This window comes from Rhinoderma darwinii, chromosome 2 (genome assembly GCF_050947455.1).
Source record: "Rhinoderma darwinii isolate aRhiDar2 chromosome 2, aRhiDar2.hap1, whole genome shotgun sequence".
Lineage (NCBI taxonomy): Eukaryota > Metazoa > Chordata > Amphibia > Anura > Rhinodermatidae > Rhinoderma > Rhinoderma darwinii.
In genome coordinates this window covers 344,550,457-344,567,786 of record NC_134688.1, presented here as the reverse complement: position 1 = coordinate 344,567,786, position 17,330 = coordinate 344,550,457, and positions in this window count along the sequence as shown.

Below are 17,330 nucleotides of genomic sequence, written 5' to 3'. Positions count from 1 at the left end.
GATTAGTGCAGGGTCCGGGTGTTGGACCACCACAGATCATTTACTGATGACCTATCTGGTGAGTATGTCATCAGTTGTCAGAAATTGGAAAACCCCTTTAATACCACAACCACTTCCACAGATTAATACAAATCACTGACATGATGGTTGATATGTTCCCCAAATTCTTATATAGTGCTAAAATTATCAATTGCTCCTTTTTTTTTTTAATACTGAAAACTTTTTTTTCTTTCAACTTTAGGGTCCATATTTCTAGGGTTCAAGGAGCACACCATTGATTTCCTTCCTACATATAAGTTTGACATTGGCACAGACACCTATGATACATCAGCAAAGCAGAGAATTCCATCATATACGGTAAGATATCTTATTTCCAGGTCTACAGAGCTTGAGAGACAATAGAATCCATGGGCCAGAGCACCCATTATATAATGAATCCCCTCCCCCAATGTAATGAATTGTTATTATTATAGCTGGAAGAGTAATTTCTTATGAACAAAGCTTTCAGTTAATTTTACTTTTATGTAGTGAGTTTGTCATCACAGTTTCCCAGTGTAATATGTCGTTGCCCAGCATGGGTCAAGGATACTTATTTAATGAAATCTGTGTGACCAAGTCAAACCTAAAATGCAATAAAGTCTCAATATTCTGCAATATAAATAAAGTAGGCCCAACATTTAGGTCTGTGTTGTTTTGCAGTTTAATAATCTACTATAATATGATTTCACTAATGATATTTGTTATTTTCATGACCTCTACAGGACAGGGTGTTGTTTAAAAGCCAATGTGAGGGAGATGTGCGAGTCCTGAGATACGACTCTTGCCCTGTTTTGAAGACCTCAGACCACCGACCTGTTTTTGGCATCTTTGAAGTAAAGATCAGGCCCGGTTCAGATGAGTAAGTCATGTTTTCCTCCATGTTGTTGGTATGATACTTTCAGTAGCCGTCATTGCTACATGGTCCTTATAGCCAGAGCTCACACTTTGGGGCAGGTGGCTGTACACCTTGGTAACAGTACTGGAGGATTATAGGATGTGAAACTAAGCAAAGTGTGGTTACCTGCTAACATTATCATATGTCTTACATAAATATATTTCTCATTCCAGCATCCCCTTGGCTGGTGGACGCTTTGATCGTAAAATCTATGTAACGGGCATTAGGAGGAAAGGACAAAAAAAGTAGCTGCATCTGTTCATGTCCTTACAGGTAAGAGCTTTGTAGTTGTCTATTATGTTTGCGGTGAAAATGTTCTTCCATCTCTTAGGTTTTCCTCTGTATCTGTAATTTATTTTATCAACTAATTTAACTAAAGTGTAAATAAGTATTTTCAATCTTAAAATTCCAACTCCTTGTATTCAGACACGTTTTCATTTCTGAATGAAGGTTGTGGGCTTTGGGGAACAACTTCCCCAACTGTAAGCATGTATGTAGTATAGTACAATGAGTTTCCTAAAGGAACCTGTCATCTGAATGGATGGAACAACTGGATTTTATGATGCATTAGCTTCTAAGCAAAAATGATGGATACAAGGAACATTGCTATTGATGGAAGACATTACTTGGCATCTTGCAGGACTCCTAAGGAACAGTTACAATCTCCGGGGCATAAAACATCGGAACATTAGAAAGTTCCGGTAACATGCTGAAGAGCGCAGCTCTAGGTCATACCCACTGCTTGCATCAACCATCTTCAAGGTTTGTAGTGTGACGCCAAGGATCAATTAAGAAATTTATTTACCTCAAATCACCTTAAAAAGTCTTCTAGATTTTGTGTCTGCTAAGAAACACACATTATAGAACATTAATAGCAAATATTTGTCTTGCAGCATAAACATCAATTCCGCAGTACATCTGGCGAGAATAGCGCTCCCTGTCACCGGAGGAGCCACCATCAATGCTGATAGAAAGGTAAGTTCCTCTGGATGTGTCCCCTCTCTATATTTATCAAGCAGCCTGAATGATCAATATTTAATAGGGTTGTGTGCTTCTCCCCCCAGAACAAGTCAGCAGATATCAACAGAACATCAACACCAATAACAACCAAGGGCCGAATCCGCCATCTTACTAGAATTCCAATGGCGAGACTTAACATTTCTACAACATCTGTCACAGAAGAGACATCAATGTGGTCACCAGGGCATCAATATCACCCAGAAGACCAGGTTCAGAACAGGACAATATGTCATCTCTTCTTGTGTCTGTGGAATCCAGATTTTCCACCCCTTACTGATACTACGGTATATACTGTGACATATTCCACAGTTTTTGCTGAATCTTGTATTACCATCATCTTTACCATTATATATTTTGATCCACAAAAACCTTAAATAAATCTTTAACATCAATCCATAAGTGTGACTGGTAATTGTTATGTGCGCGGCTGCAACTTACCACAGTGTATACATTTCACCTAACCGACCCTTCACAGCGCTATTTGTGTGACATCGCGTTTAATCCAGTGGTAGGTGACAGGACATTGTATCATATGTACACAATACAGAGTGTATGGAACGTGCCGCCATATGTACTGGATTATATACTGTAGGACAAAGAGTGACAGGAGAAGTAAAACATTGATATATTTGATAGTTGCTTAACCCCTTAAGGACGCAGCCTAGTTTGGGCCTTAGGGCTCAGAGCCCATTTTTCAAATCTCATTGGTGTGCAAGAGCAGTAATGATCCCAATTTCCCAGCTGCTATTGAGTTGTTGAATTTATTAAAACATAACTTTTATTATTTTAAATTAGAAATGAAGCGCAGCATAGAGAAGAAAGACGTACAACATTGAGGTGAGTTAAAATGGTTCCAAGTCGGTTAGCGTAACGTTTGAGATCCAATGTGTATTAGGGTCTCATAAGAATAAAGTGGCAGGCGCAGTCAGCAGCTGCAGACTGCTAGAGAGCCTCTTTGTCACACAGGGTAAGATGCAGTAGCTTGTGCCGACTAGGATTATTAAAAGAGCGCTAGCCCCCCGACATGTTTCGCTACTTCAGCAGCGTCCTCAGGGGATAAATTCGGGGCTAATGGTCTGAAGCAGCGAAACATGTCGGGGGGGCTAGCGCTCTTTTAATAATCCTAGTCGGCACAAGCTACTGCATCTTACCCTGTGTGACAAAGAGGCTCTCTAGCAGTCTGCAGCTGCTGACTGCGCCTGCCACTTTATTCTTATGAGACCCATTTAATACACATTGGATATCAAACGTTACGCTAACTGACTTGGAACCATTTTAACTCACCTCAATGTTGTACGTCTTTCTTCTCTCTGCTGCGCTTCATTTCTAAATTAAAATAATAAAAGTTATTAAATTCAACAACTCAATAGCAGCTGGGAAATTGGGATCATTAGTGGTCTTGCACACCAATTTGCTTTTGTATATAATCCATCCCTGCCAGCTACTAGGGTCTGCGCTATTTCTTTTGACATTTTTCAAATCTGACATATTTAACTTTATGTGGTAATAACGTCGGAATGCTTAAACCTATCCAAGCGATTCTGAGATTGTTTTGTTGTGAGACATTGGGCTTTATGTTAGCTGTAAAATTTTGTTGATATGTTCAGTGTTTATTAGTGAAAAATTGCAAAATTTCGAGAAAATTTAGAAAAAATAGAATTTTTCTAAAGTAAAAAAATGCATCTGCTTGTAAAACAGATGGTTATACCACCCAAAATAGTTACTAGTTCACATTTCCCATAATTCTACTTTAGATTGGCATAATTTTTTGAACATTCATTGATTTTTCTTGGACGTTACAGGGCTTAGAACATAAACAGCAATTTCTCATATTTTTAAGAAAATTTCAAAAGCCTTTTTTTTAAGGTACCTGTTCAGTTCTGAAGTGGCTTTGAGGCACCTATGTATTAGAAACACCCACAAAACTCCCCGTTTTAAAAACTAGACCCCTCAAAGTATTCAAAACAGCATTTAGAAAGTTTTTTTAACCCTTTAGGCATTTCACAGGAATTAAAGCAAAGTGGAGGTGAAATTTGCGCATTTCATTTTTCTTGCTGAATTTAATTTTATTCTATTTTTTTCTGTAACACAGAAGGTTTTACCAGAGAAACACTACTAAATATGTATTTTACGGATTCTGCCGTTTTTAGAAATGTCCCACATGTGGCTCTAGTGTGCTCTTGGACTAAAACACAAGCCCCAGAAGCAAAGAAGCACCTAGTGCATTTTGGGGCCTCATTTTTATTAGAATATATTTTAGGCAGCATGCCAGGTTTGAAGAGGTGTTGAGGTACCAAAAAAGTAGGAATCCCTCAAAAGTGACCCTATTTTGGAAACTGCACCCCTCAAGGAATTCATTTATGGTTGTTGTTACCATTTTGACTCCACAGTTTTTTCACAGAGCGTCTTTGAATTGGGCTGTGAAATTAAAAAGATTACATTTTTTCCAATAAGATGTCATTTTTGATCAAAATGTCTTATTTTCGCATGGAACAAAATGCCCCATTTTGTTGCCCAATTTGTCCTGAGTGCCGTAATATCCCATTTGTGTTGATAAACTGCCGCTTGGGCCCATGGGAGGTCTCAAAAGCAAAGAAGCGCTATGTGTTCTTTGGAGTCCAGATTTTGCTGGATTGGTTTTCGGGTGCCATGTCGACTTTGCAGAGCCCCAGAGGTATCAAAGCAATGGAAACCCACCAGAAGTGACCCCATTTTGGAAACTAAACCCCTCAAGTAATTCATTTATGGGTGTTGTGACCATTTAGACCCCACAGTTTATTCTCAGAATTTATTTGAAATGGGCTGTGAATTAAAAAAAATGTGTGATAAACTGGGCCCATGGGAGGGCTAGGAAGGAAAGGACCACCATTTGGCCTACTGGGGATTTTCTGGTACTAAGTCATGTATGCAGAAGCCCCTGAGGTACCAGTACAGTTGAAACCCGCGAGAAGTGACCCCGTTTTAAAAACTACACCCCTAACGCATTCATCTAGAGGTGTAGTGAGCATTTTGACCACACAGGTATTGTGTAAAAGATAATGCGCAGCAGATAGTGCAGAGTGAGATTTGCAATTTTCTATACATATATGCCATATCAGTGTCCGATATATTGTGCCCAGCATGCGCCACCGGAGACATACATCCCATAAACTGTCATGTGGGTTCTCACGGGTACAGCAATACCCTACATGTGGATGTTAACAGCTGCCTGGGCACACAGCATGGCCCAGAGTGTAAAGATGAGCGGGATAAGCTGTGCGGAGTGCATCATGGTAAGTAAAACTGGGGTAGATTGAAAATCAAGGGATGTATGATAAATTTTAATACACTTTCATACAGAGCCCTGGTTTTTCGGGACACGTGTCATATTGATATATTGTGTCTTACCTTATCCCCCTCTTATAGCAGACGTTGCACTTCTTTTGACATTTTCCCTTCTTGCCATTTTGGGGAACTCCTCCTGGAAAGTATTGCCCTGGTACGATGTGTGTTGCCTTGCTTCCAGAAGTACTTGGTGCCCCCCCCTTCATGGTCCCTAAAGATTAGGTTCTTGATAACCACCTCTTGAAATTCCAGGAAAGTTCCCGCCTGGCCTTTACATCGATGTAGTACGTACGCATTGTACAATGCAATCTGAATGATGTGCACGGCCAGCTTCTTATACCACACCGCACGGCGCTGTAGGGCTTCAGGACTTGATCTGACAAATTCACCCCTCCTATGTACCTATTGTAGTCCAGGATGCAGTCTGGTTTGGGGTTCTCTGTACTGGTACCTCGTACAGGTACATGGGCACTGGTGTGGCCATGTATTGTTGTCAATACAACGACATCCCTCTTGTCCTTGTACTTAACACACAATATGTTGCTGCTAGAATGTGCCCTACATCCACCCCTTCTTGTTTGCCCAGGCAGTGTCTTAGGGAGTTGTAATGTCAGGATAGGGAGACAGACAGGTGAGCCATAATATACCCACCACTCAGACCCTGCCTACTTTCACAGCCCGTCCTAGGCAACGGCGTACAAATGGGCGACGGTCCATATGCTCAATATGTGCACGACAGACAAACAAGACAAGGGTACACAAAAGCAAAGGGAAATGGGGAAGTTGCCCACGGCAAAACCGTGAGCAACAGAGTAGTGTATGAGCCGAGTCAAACCAGGAGTGTACATGGTAACAAATGCAGAGCAGGAGAATAGTCAGTCAAGCCAGGGTCAATGTGAAGCAGAGGTCAATGGTAACAGCAGGAACAGCAGAGCCAGGAAACAAGAGAATCACAGGCAAAGGACAAGCATCAAATGAAGTTATAAGTAGACCAAGGGCGGGAGCTAGAACCGTCTGGCCAGGCTGCGATAGGCTCTCCCACTCCTCAGCCTACCAGCCAGAGTGGTAGCAGATCGAGTCACTCTAGCAGACCTAGACACAGATGCAGGCTTATTAACCATGGGCGTCGACACAGAAGCTGTGTCAGGCAAATCCTTCACAGGAGGCCTCTCCGATTTCTTCTAGCAGTGCCGCATGCCGCAGTACTTCTGGAAGCGAGGCACTTGAAGAGTAGGATGCTGGTATAAAAATTATCCAGTTAGAGGTGGTAAACCTGGTCCAGCAGTGGGTGCACCAAATCCCACCAAATTTTTTGTGTTAACTCCCAGTAAGGGGGGGCATTCTAAGGGCTGAATACTGCTGTCCTTGTAAGTATACCCTGATGCACTCTCGCACAACTTATACATCTTCACGCCATACCTTGCCCTCTTACACGGCAGGTACTGGTGGAATTGAAGCCTCCCTTTAAAATGGACCAGGGACTCATCAATAGAAATACAATTCTCGGGGGTGTATGCTTTGGAAAACCGGGCACTAAAATGGTCTAATAGGGGTCCCCGTTTATACAAACGGTCAAATCTGGGGTCATCTCGGGGTGGGCGCTGCTAATTATCAGTATAATGTAAGAAGCGAAGTATTGCCTCATAACGCATCCTGGACACGGCCATACGGTACATCTGGGTGTGGTATAAGAAAAAGTCTCTTTTTTTTTTTTAGTTACCAGTTTAGTTCTGAAGTGGCTTTGGGGGGGCCTATATATTAGAAACCCCTATAAAACACCCCATTTTAGAAACTAGGCCCCTCAAAATATTCAAAACAGCATTCAGAAAGTTATTAACCTTTTAGGTGTTTCACAGGAATTTAAAGCAAAGTAGAGGTGAAATGTACATATTTCAGTTTTTTTGTAAGAAAATTGTTTTTATTCCTTTTTTTTTCTGTAAAACAGAAGGTTTTACCCCGAGAAACACTACTCAATACTTATTGCCCAGATTCTCCAGTTTTGAGAAATATCCCAGATCTGGTCCTAGTGTGGTAATGGACTGAAGCACCGGCCTCCGAAGCAAAGAACCACCTAGGGGATTATGAGGCCTCCTTTTTATTAGGCACCATGGCCGGTTTGAAGAGGTCTTGTGGTGCCAAAACAGTGGAAACCCCCCAAAAGTGACACTATTTTGGAAACTAGACCCCTTGAGGAATTCATTGTAGTTTTCATGGGGTGCATGTGACTTTTTGATCAGTTTTTGTTCTATTTTTAAGAGGCGTGGTGACTAAAAAACAGCAATTCTTCTATTGTTTTTTATTCTATTTTTTTTACAGCGTTCACCGTGCGCTATAAACAACATATTCACTTTATTCAGCATGGCGATACGATTACGGCGATACCAAATGTTTATAGGTTTTTTTTATGTCTTATGGTGTTTGCACAATAAAATAATTTTTATTAAAAATCATTTACTTTTTGTGTTGCCTTATTCTAGGAGCCATACAGTTTTTGTCTTTATTTCCATCAGGAAAGCCGTGTGAGAACTTGTTTTTGCGTAACGAACTGTAGTTTAGATCAGTACCATTTTTAGGTACATGCGACTTTTTGATCTCTTTTTATTAAGTGAAGTGACCAAAAAACTGTGATTCTGGTATGGTTTATTATTATTTTCTTTTACGGCGTTCACCGCGCGGGATAAATAACGAAATACTTTTGTAGTACAGGCCATTACGGACGCGGCGATTTTTACTTTTGTTACTTTTAAAACTTTTATTTTCTTATTTTTACACAACTTTTTTTTAACTTTTTTTAACTTTATTACTTTGTCCCACTAGTGTACTTGAGGGCAGGAGGCCCTGATCCCTATTCTAATACACTGCACTATATGCGTAGTTCAGTGTATTACAGCTGTCAGCTACTCACTGACAGCAAGGCTTCCATAAATGGCATAGCTGGATGCCATTGTTAGGCGTCCGGTTGCTATAGCCACCATCGCCGGCCGCTATTGTGTAGCGGGCCGATGATGGCAGCTTAACCCCTAAGAAGCCGCTATCGCTATTGAAAGCGGCTTTCAAGGGGTTAATCAGCGGGGACACAGCGATCAGTCTCCGCAGAAGGAGCTGCGGCGACTGCTGTACGAGAAAGCAGCTGTTACAGCTCCTGTATGTGTCGGGAAGACGGCCGAAATGGCCGTTCCTCCCGCGACATACTATTCCAGCGCTGAGCGCGAACGATGCACTTAGCACGAAGGAATAGTACGTCGCTGAGAGCGAAGGGATTATGCATCAGTTTCCTAAAATGTAATATTAGACTCCCTTTACAAGCGGAGACAATACGATTAAGCAAATATTTTCTTTACGTTTCCCAGTATATAATATGGTACAATAAATGGTGCCGTGAAAAAGTACAACTTGTCCTTCAAAAAACAATCCCTCATACGTTTTTTTTGGAACAAAAAATAAAAACTTATGGCTTCTGGAAGTTGGGGAGGAAAGAGCGAAAATGAAAAAACAAAAATAACTGTAAAAGTCAGGGGTTAAATATGAGGTTATAGGTAACATAAGTAATAATTCATGGCGTGATATATTTAGTAAAGTCCAGTTCATCTCATTCCACTATTGGACAGGAATAGTTGGTACACTGAAACTTGTAGAATTTCTAATTCTCTTGATGTAGGGATATGAATCTTGGACAATATGGGTGTAAGTATTAAAGGGGTTCTCTGCAAATAAACCTTGATCACTGTAAAATAAAAAATGTTATACAACTTTATAATATCCTTTGTGCTAAAATTTCTGTTTTAACCTTTGCTGTAATGGGATGAAAACACGGAGTGAAAACCCAAAGAAGCCAAATACTTCTCATGGATAGTAATATGCTACAATTGTATCCAGCCTAACCAATAATCTGTAAACTAAACAGCATGGACTCTAAGGCCTCATGCACACGACTGTAATGGCTTTTATTCTACTCAAATACGGATCCCTAGTCATCCAAAGTCATCTGCGACTCATTCGCATATAGGCACGCTGTCCACAAATACGTACCGTCATGCATCCTTAGTTCAGGTCTAATACACTGCACTATGTATGTAGTGTAGTGCAGTGTATTAGAATAGCGATCAGGCTTTCAAGTCCCCTAGTAGAAAAAAATATTTGAAAAAGTTATTAAAAATGTTGAATAAAAAAAAATTGTTTCAAGTTACATAAACAAAAAAACGCCTTTTTCCCATAATAAAAGTTTTATTATAGGAAAAAATTGAAAACATTAAAAAAGTACACGTATTTGGTATCGCCGCTTCCTTAACGTTCCCAACTATAAAACGTTAACATTAATTTTCCTGCATGATGAACGCCATAAGTTTTTTTTTATAGAAAACAATGCCAGAATCACAGATCACCTTGCCACCCAATTCACTGATTGTGACTAAAGAGTAAAATTTGTAAACGTTATTAATATCTCGTTAAAATCAGGGGTACAATCACCACCGTGACAAAAGCCCAATGTGCTCAAAAATTTCTTTGAAAATGATTTTATATTTTATTCACTGATTCTATTGTAAACCCTGCAAAATGAATATTTTCGTATGATATATGGTGTTAGAACGTTTAAACATTGGTGTTATTGTAAAGGATCTGCCAGGCACAACTTCTGTGTATACGCCCATGGGTAATCAGTCTGCACCTCGTTCTATGTCTCTGAGACTGACTCCATCTTCCACCACTCAGGATGGCAGGCTTAGGAGTGGGAGAGCCTATCACAGCCTGGCCAGACGGAGCTAGCTCCCGCCCTCTGTCTATTTATACCTGCCTTTCCTGTTCCTCCTTTGCTTGTGATTCTTCTCGTGTGGTTTCCTGGCCTTGCTGCAGCTCCTAGCTATTTGACCTTGCTTCATACTGACCCCGGCTTACTGACTACTCTCCTGCTCTGCGTTTGGTACCTCGTACATTCCTGGTTTGACTCGGCTCGTTCACCTCTCTTGTTGCTCACGGTGTTGCCGTGGGCAACTGCCCCATTTCCCTTTTCTTGTGTCCCCTTGTCTGTTTGTCTGTCGTGCACCTACTGAGCGTAGGGACCGTCGCCCAGTTGTACCCCGTCGCCTGGGGCGGGTCGTTGCAAGTAGGCAGGGACTGAGTGGTGGGTAGATTAGGGCTCACTGTCTGTTTCCCTACCCCCCTGCCATTACATAATCACAAGCCCAAATACCTAGGCTACCCTGGTCCCTCACTCTATTATGGACCCCCTTGAGACCCTGGCTCAGCAAATGCAGGGTCTCTCCCTACAGGTCCAGGCCCTGGCTCAGAGGGTCAACCAGCGTGACGCTACCATGGTAGTGCCCCTCACCTCACCTCTTGAACCCCACCTCAAGTTGCCTGACCGGTTCTCAGGGGACCGGAGGACTTTTCTCTCCTTTCGGGAGAGTTGTAGGCTCTATTTTCACTTAAAGCCTCACTCCTCAGGTTCTGAGAGCCAGCGGGTGGGTATAATTATGTCTCGGCTCCAGGAAGGGCCCCAAGAGTGGGCCTTCTCCTTGGCTCCTGACGCCCCTGAACTTTCCTCCGTTGATCGTTTCTTTTCTGCTCTCGGACTCATTTATGACGAGACTGACAGGACTGCCTTTGCCGAGAGTCAGCTGGTGACCTTACGTCAGGGTAAGAGACCTGTTGAGGAGTATTGTTCTGACTTTAGGAAGTGGTGCGTAGCTTCTCGGTGGAATGACCCTGCCTTAAGGTGCCAGTTTAGGTTGGGTCTGTCGACCGCCCTGAAAGACCTGCTAGTTAGCTATCCCTCTTCTGACTCCCTAGACCAGGTTATGGCTTTAGCGGTACGACTTGACCGACGTCTCAGGGAACGACAACTTGAACGTTTTTGTGTTTTCCCCTCCGACTCCCCCATGATGCCTCCCGAGGTTCCGTTGCTTCGCTCTTCCACGGAAGACTCGGAGGTACCTATGCAACTCGGGGCCTCCGTGTCCCCCCGACAACGTAGAGAGTTCCGCAGGAAGAATGGTCTATGCTTCTATTGTGGGGATGACAAGCATCAAGTGAACACCTGTCTTAGGCGTAAGAATAAGCAGCCGGAAATACTTCCACGCCTAAGTGATCATCGGGGAGGTCACTTGGGCGCACAGGTATTTCCCGTAAATATGAAACGTAATAAAATCTTGCTTCCCTTTCAGGTCTCTTTTGGTGGTAGGTCTGCTACCGGCAGTGCCTTCGTGGATTCAGGGTCTTCTGCTAATATCATGTCTGTGGAATTTGCTATGTCTCTAGCTATGCCTTTGATTGATTTGCCTAAACCTGTCCCGGTAGTGGGTATCGACTCCACTCCTCTTGCTAATGGTTATTTTACACAGCATACCCCTGTTTTTGAACTCCTTGTTGGCTCCATGCATTTAGAGCAGTGCTCTGTACTGTTGATGCATGGATTATCGTCCAATTTGGTTTTAGGCCTTCCCTGGTTGCAGTTGCATAATCCCATGTTTGACTGGAATACTGGGGAGCTTACCAAATGGGGTAATGAATGCTTGACGTCATGTTTTTCTGTTAATTCTATTTCTCCCCCTGAGGAGGTGAACACGCTACCTGAGTTTGTTCAGGACTTCGCTGATGTTTTCTCTAAGGAGGCCTCCGAAGTGTTACCTCCTCATAGAGAATACGATTGCGCTATCGAGTTGGTACCAGGAGCTAAGCTCCCTAAGGGTAGGATATTTAATCTTTCTTGTCCCGAACGTGAAGCCATGAGAGAGTATATCCAGGAATGCCTGGCCAAGGGTTACATTCGCCCCTCTACTTCTCCGGTAGGTGCTGGCTTCTTCTTCATAGGGAAGAAGGATGGTGGTCTTAGGCCATGCATTGACTACCGTAACTTGAATAAGGTCACTGTAAGGAACCAGTATCCCCTTCCTTTGATTCCTGATCTCTTTAATCAGGTCCAGGGGGCCCAATGGTTCTCTAAGTTTGATAAACGGGGAGCGTATAACCTTATCCGCATCAAAGAGGGGGATGAGTGGAAGACTGCGTTCAACACGCCCGAAGGTCATTTCGAATACCTCGTCATGCCCTTTGGGTTGTGTAATGCTCCCGCGGTCTTCCAGAATTTCATAAATGAGATTTTAAGAGATTACCTGGGGGTATTTCTTGTAGTGTACCTTGATGACATACTGGTGTTTTCCAAGGACCTGTCCTCCCACATTGAGCATGTCAGGAAGGTGCTCCAGGTCCTTCGGGAAAACAAACTGTTTGCGAAAACCGAAAAATGTGTGTTTGGGGTCCAGGAGATACCATTTTTGGGTCAAATCCTCACTCCTCATGAATTCCGCATGGACCCCGCCAAGGTCCAGGCTGTGGCGGAATGGGTCCAACCTGCCTCCCTGAAGGCGTTACAGTGTTTCTTGGGGTTCGCTAATTATTACAGAAGATTTATTGCTAACTTCTCGGTCATCGCTAAGCCTCTTACGGACCTCACTCGCAAAGGTGCTGATCTCCTCCACTGGCCTCCTGAGGCTGTCCAGGCTTTTGAGGTCCTTAAGAAGTGCTTTATCTCGGCCCCGGTGCTGGTTCAGCCCAACCAAATGGAGCCATTTATCGTGGAGGTTGACGCATCCGAGGTGGGAGTGGGGGCTGTCTTGTCCCAGGGTACCAGGTACCTCACCCATCTCCGTCCCTGTGCCTACTTCTCCAGGAAGTTTTCGCCCACTGAGAGTAACTATGATATTGGCAACCGCGAACTCTTAGCCATTAAATGGGCATTTGAAGAGTGGCGCCACTTCCTGGAGGGGGCTAGGCACCAGGTAACGGTCCTTACCGACCACAAGAATCTGGTTTTCCTAGAATCTGCCCGGAGGCTAAATCCGAGACAAGCTCGATGGGCGCTATTTTTTACCAAATTCAACTTTTTGGTCACCTATAGGGCTGGGTCTAAAAATATTAAGGCCGATGCACTGTCGCGTAGCTTCATGGCCAGCCCTCCTTCGGAGGAAGATCCTGCTTGTATTTTGCCTCCTGGTATAATCATTTCTTCTATTGATTCTGATTTTGTCTCTGAAATTGCGGCTGATCAAGGTTCAGCTCCCGGGAACCTTCCTGAGGACAAGCTGTTTGTTCCCCTGCAATTCCGGCTAAGGGTACTTAGGGAAAATCATGACTCCGCACTATCTGGTCATCCAGGCGTCCTGGGTACCAAACACCTCATTGCCAGAAACTATTGGTGGCCTGGGTTACCTAAAGACGTTAAGGCCTACGTCGCCGCTTGTGAGGTTTGTGCTAGGTCCAAGGCTCCCAGGTCCCGACCAGCGGGTTTACTACGTTCTTTGCCCATTACCCAGAGACCTTGGACCCATATCTCCATGGATTTTATCACCGATTTGCCTCCATCTCAAGGCAAGTCAGTGGTGTGGGTTGTAGTAGACCGCTTCAGTAAGATGTGCCACTTTGTGACCCTCAAGAAACTACCCAATGCCAAGACGTTAGCTACCTTGTTTGTCAAACACATCCTGCGTCTCCATGGGGTCCCTGTCAATATTGTTTCGGACAGAGGGGTACAATTTGCTTCATTGTTTTGGAGAGCCTTCTGTAAAAAGTTGGAGATTGATCTGTCCTTCTCCTCTTCCTTCCATCCTGAAACTAATGGCCAAACCGAGAGGACTAATCAATCTCTAGAACAATATTTAAGGTGTTTTATCTCTGACTGTCAATATGATTGGGTCTCATTCATTCCCCTCGCCGAATTTTCCCTTAATAACCGGGTCAGTAACTCGTCAGGGGTCTCCCCCTTTTTCTGTAATTTTGGGTTTAATCCACGGTTCTCCTCCGTTTCACCTGGTAGTTCCAACAATCCCGAGGTAGAGGTCGTTCATCGGGAACTGTGCACAGTCTGGGCCCAGGTTCAGAAGAACCTAGAGGGGTCCCAGAGCGTACAAAAAACTCAGGCTGATAGAAGACGTTCTGCTAATCCCTTGTTTATGGTCGGGGATCTGGTGTGGTTATCGTCTAGGAACTTGCGCCTTAAGGTCCCGTTCAAGAAGTTTGCTCCCCGGTTTATAGGGCCGTATAAGGTCATTGAAGTCCTCAATCCTGTCTCCTTCCGACTGGAGTTGCCCCCATATTTTCGAATACACGACGTGTTTCATGCCTCCCTCCTTAAACGCTGCTCCCCGTCCTTGGCTCCCTCGAGGAAACCTCCTGTTCCCGTTCTCACCCCTGAGGGGGTGTAATTCGAGGTGCCCAAGATTGTGGACAGCAAGATGGTCCAATGCTCCCTCCAGTACCTGGTCCATTGGAGAGGATACGGGCCTGAGGAGAGGACTTGGGTACCTGCCCGGGATGGTCACGCTGGGGTATTGGTCAGGAAGTTCCACCTTCGTTTCCCCAATAAACCAGGTCCGCTTAGAAAGGGTCCGGTGGCCCCTCATAAAAGGGGGGGTACTGTAAAGGATCTGCCAGGCACAACTTCTGTGTATACGCCCATAGGTAATCAGTCTGCACCTGAGTCTATGTCTCTGAGACTGACTCCATCTTCCACCACTCAGGATGGCAGGCTTAGGAGTGGGAGAGCCTATCGCAGCCTGGCCAGACGGAGCTAGCTCCCGCCCTCTGTATATTATACATGCCTTTCCTGTTCCTCCTTTGCTTGTGATTCTTCTCGTATGGTTTCCTGGCCCTGCTACAGCTTCTAACTATTTGACCCTGCTCCATACTGACCCTGGCTTACTGACTACTCTCCTGCTCTGCGTTTTGTACCTCGTACACTCCTGGTTTGACTCGGCTCGTTCACCAATCTTGTTGCTCACGGTGTTTCCGTGGGCAACTGCCCCATTTCCCTTAGCTTTATGTACCCTTGTCTGTTTGTCTCGTGCACTTACTGAGCGTAGGGACTGTCGCCCAGTTGTACCCCGTCGCCTAGGGCGGGTCGTTGCAAGTAGGCAGGGACAGAGTGGCGGGTAGATTAGGGCTCACTTGTCCGTTTCCCTACCCCCATCATTACAGCTTGGTTCTGATGCTGTAATTACTTAGGATATATTTATAATAACAAAATTGCAGGGCAGATGGAATTGTATTGAATTTATTGTATATTTAATGGGAACCTGTCAGGTAGTTTTACCCCCTTAAACTGCCGCCATGATGTAATACATGACCTGTCAATATTTCCAAACATTCCCCCGTATGTTTTTTTCAGATGCAGCAAAATCCATAAACTTTTAAAACGACACACATTATATGCTAATTACCCATTAAAGGGTCATGTGGTGGTGCCGCTATCTTGAAAAATCACGTAGTCCTGCCTCCAAACCCATATTTCCATGCTTGATTGACATCCCTCTAGCTGTTACACATCACTACCAGTCTCTTCCAACTTTCTCTTATGAGCCATTGCCTTGTACTCCTTGGGCACGCACTGTGCAGCGATGTGTACTCTGCCCAGCTGCACCGCACATGCCAGTACAAGGCAACGGCGGATCTATAAGAGTTGGAGGAGGCTGCTAGTGATGTAGAACAGCCAGGAGGATGCGAATCAAAATCTGGGAAGCGCCATTTCAATTTTCACCTCAGGCAGCAGAAAAGCTAGAATTGGCCCTGGGGGAGGGACAGCATTTGCAGGGCGGGATAGGGCTAGCAGGCATGTGTCACGATAGGCACATCTGCTAGTGGTAGAAGTTAGAACACGTCTCTTAGACGATGCAGGCACCCCCAGAGAGGAACAGGAAAGCAGGGTGGTGGTCATGCGATGTGGTTAGTGTGCTACTCGACTCCTAACTATAAACTGATCAGCCGACGCTAGGGAGGGATTAATTATACACCGAGGGGGGTCCATCTAACTTACTGCTGAGGACTCTATGGGGGGATAATAATTTCCCCCCTTAGAGCACTCAACAGTCAGACGCTGAACCCCCCTACTGTATAATAAATAATAATAATACTGAGGACTCTATGGGGGATGGGGGGATTATTCCCCCCTTCATAGTGTCCTCTGCAGTCACTTATATGGTTAAACCCCCTATTCAGAATAATCCCCCTCTTACCACAGACGTCAGAGTCAGACACTCAGACCCCCCTATAGAGCCCCAAGCAGACAGTCAGACAATCTGACCTCCCCTTGAAATATAATCCCCCCATACAGCCCTCAGTAGTTATTTTACTACAAGGGGAGGGCTGTCTGACTACTTAAAAGGGTTTTTTCATGAGGGACATTTATGACATAACCACAGCATAAATCCTAAATGTCAGATAGATGCGGGTCCCACCTCTGGGACTTGCACCTATCTCTAGAACGGGGCCCCCTAAACCCCGTGCTACATCTTTCTGCTCTCGCTGCCTCCCGGCCACTTTCTTACTTCATGGTCGGGAGTTACGAAACCCTAAATTATAAGGTGAGTAAATAATGCTTCTTTTATTACATAGGTCAGATAATGGGTACGTGAAGAATTTGGAGAATAATATAGCGAGCTATGGTAAATTTACTAGATAAGACTTTTGAACATAACAACACAAGTATTGTTATGTTCAAATAAAGGCCTCCTCCTCCTCTTCAGCCTTGCCTCTCCATCTCCAAAATTAGTGTCTTTACCAATATATCTTTTGTGTCACTTATTGTAAATAGCAGCAAATAGTAAAGTTCCCATAGTCTAGGACCACATCATCTAGAAAACAAGTCAGTCCAGAATTCTTAAATAAATAATTTTGAAACCCCTGTTGAAATCACATACTACTCTGTCTGGCACACAGAGGTAGAGACTGGTGGCAAATTTACCAACACCAAGTTCCCGTAGAGTCACTGGTTTCAAACACTAAAAAAAAGCTAGTGAACACCATCATGTAAAATCAACTCAGATGACTTCCTAACCAGCAAATGGTGTCATACCACGACACCTACACAGAATTTTGAAAAAAGCAGACCTCTATATTCCCAATACCTTCCCAAGGTTATTGGTCTCTGGCATTTCCCTAAAACAAACATGATACCATCTCAGACCACACAAATGCACCTCGAGAGAGGAGCAATAACATAAGCATTACATCTCTCTTTATTGTCCTGACCAAATCCAGATAAGGGGACCTGCCCTAAGTCATT